At 38.5% G+C, this 2,500-nt stretch overlaps 3 protein-coding genes across 12 annotated transcripts in view; all 3 read right to left on the bottom strand.

Moving 5' to 3' along the window:
• LOC127000724 (histone H3) overlaps window positions 1-32 on the bottom strand; it is a 1,342-nt gene extending 1,310 nt beyond the window's left edge. The window contains exon 1 of the mRNA XM_050864746.1: window positions 1-32. This exon is cut by the window's left edge and continues 1,310 nt beyond it. The gene's annotated coding sequence lies outside the window, so the exon portion shown is untranslated.
• Window positions 1-2,500, bottom strand: part of LOC127000727 (histone H2A-like) — a 31,031-nt gene that overhangs the window by 11,662 nt on the left and 16,869 nt on the right. The window lies entirely within an intron of this gene.
• Window positions 1-2,500, bottom strand: part of LOC127000731 (histone H2A-like) — a 17,143-nt gene that overhangs the window by 11,662 nt on the left and 2,981 nt on the right. The gene's annotated exons all lie outside the window — the stretch shown is intronic.

Here is a 2,500-nt window from a genome sequence, read left to right as displayed (position 1 = left end):
TTTCTTTCTTTCTGTTTCCTCCCTCCCTCCCTCCCTCCCTCCCCCCTGCCTAATGATGGTTCACACCTCCGCCCACTGCTCCCCATCCACCTCATTTGACACTAGTTTGTTTGTTTCCTCAATCCCATCTTTTCCCTCCCTCCCTCCCTCCCTCCTGCCTAATGATGGTTCACACCTCCGCCCACTGCTCCCCATCCACCTCATTTGCCACTAGGAAGCTCCAATTTGTTTGTTTCAGTTCTTACAGAAACATCATTTTGCCATAATTTCCCCTGTCCCTGTCAATTCTTTGTAAAATCAGTAACAGGATATTTATGAAAAGAGAGAGAGAGAGAGAGAGAGAGAGAGAGAGAGAGAGAGAGAGAGAGAGAGAGAGAGAGAGAGAGAGAGAGAAAACTATATTGGAAAATATATAGACAAAACAAAGCGACGTCTGGACGGGAAGAGGAAAAGAAAGAGAGGAAGAATGACATAGAAAGGTTAAGAAAGAAAGAGAAAGAAAGCAATAATGAGAAAGACGGCAAATATATAGACAGAGAGAAAGAAGCCTCCCCTTCTTGATCCACTCCTTCTATTGTCTCTTGGAATGTGCAGGAGTGTATAGGAAAGCAAGGGTAGGGTTAGAGGGTGAGGGACAGGCTCAGAGCGACCTTTGAAAGGGAAAGGCTGAGGAAGTGGGAATCTCCCTCTCCCTCCTCCTCCTCCTCCTCCTCCTCCTCCTCCTCCTTCTTCTTCTTCTTCTTCTTCTTCTTCTTCTTCTTCTTCTTCTTCTTCTTCTTCTTCTTCTTCTTCTTCTTCTTCTTCTTCTTCTTCTTCTTCTTCTTCTTCTTCTTCTTCTTCTTCTCGTTGTCGTCCTCATCATAACGTTGCGCCCTCTCTTACTGGACCCGCTTTTTCAGATACGTTGAACCAGCCCCGCCACCGAGTAGCCCGCCGGAACCCTGGGCAAGCGTCTACATGCCCAACAGTAGACAGGTGGATGACTAAAAAGCTGCAAATACGTTTCTATGAAAGTAGGTGTGCCGGCATGTAAATAGGTGTGCCTGCCTGCCTGCCTGCCTGCCTGCCTGCCTGCCTGCCTGCCTGCCTGCCTGCCAATTAAAGCGAACGGGCTAGCTAACAGACAAACACAAAACTAGCTAGCTAACAAACTAAAAGACAAACTAGCTAGCTAGCAAACAAACAAACAAACAAACAAACAAACTGACTAGCTAGCAAGCAAGCAAACAAGCTAGCTAGCAAACAAACAAACAAACAAACAAACTAGCAAGCAAGCAAACAAGCTAGCTAGCAAACAAACAAACAAACAAACAAACAAACAAACAAACAAACTAACAAACAAACAAACAAACAAACAAACAAGCTAGCTAGCAAACAAACAAACAAACAAACAAACAAACAAACTAACTAACTAACAAACAAACAAACAAACTAACTAGCTAGCTAACTAGCAAACAAACAAAAACAAACAAACAAACAAACAAACAAACAAACAAACAAACAAACAAACTAACTAACTAACTAACTAACTAACTAACAAACAAACAAACAAACAAACAAACAAACAAACAAACAAACAAACAAACAAACAAACAAACAAACAAACAAACAAACAAACAAACAAACAAACAAACAAACAAACAAACAAACAAACTAACTAACTAACTAACTAACAAACAAACAAACAAACAAACAAACAAACAAACAAACAAACAAACAAACAAACAAACAAACAAACAAACAAACAAACAAACAAACAAACAAACAAACAAACAAACAAACAAACAAACAAACAAACAAACAAACAAGCTAGCAAACAAACAAACAAGGTAGCAAACAAACAAAATAACAAGCTAACTAGCAAACAAACAAACAAACAAACTAACTAACTAACTAACTAACTAACTAGCTAGCTAACTAGCAAAAAAGCTAATTAGGGAGCTAGCTCGTTTGTTTGTTGCAAGCTAACTTGTTAGTTAGTTTTGTTGTGGGAGTTTTGTTCTTAGTTTGTTGAGGTTTGTAATGCGTGTTGGCTTTCCTTTTTGGGGGGGGGGTTTGCTTGGGATGGAGTATTGCGATTTCTTTTTACATATGTTAGATGACTGTCTCTTTTTAGTGATTCTGAAAGTCCTTTAGCGAAAATAATCACTTGGATTATAGTGTCTTTCCTGCAATATTTGCCTGTGGAATGGAATAAGTATTATTTCATCTATCACTGAAATAGCTGGATGTTAATACAAAAATATTGCCATACTCAACTCCTAATACCTCCCCAATTGTTTTTTTTTTTTTTTTTTTTTTTTTAATGCAAGACCATAGGTAATAGTAGCTGTATCTACAAAACGATTGGTAATAGGATTATCTGTTACTCAAGCAAATGGTACAAATAAATCATTCTCCTTGAACAAGTTTGTTTTTACATCCTGTGCATATGGGAGGAAAAATGAAATCTAATAGCGCTTTTATCAACTCTTTCATAGTTACTCAAATATTCTAATAC

The sequence above is a fragment of the Eriocheir sinensis genome, chromosome 19 (assembly GCF_024679095.1).
Source record: "Eriocheir sinensis breed Jianghai 21 chromosome 19, ASM2467909v1, whole genome shotgun sequence".
NCBI lineage: Eukaryota > Metazoa > Arthropoda > Malacostraca > Decapoda > Varunidae > Eriocheir > Eriocheir sinensis.
Note: the sequence above shows the minus strand (reverse complement) of the source record. Positions and strands in the feature narration are given on the sequence as shown.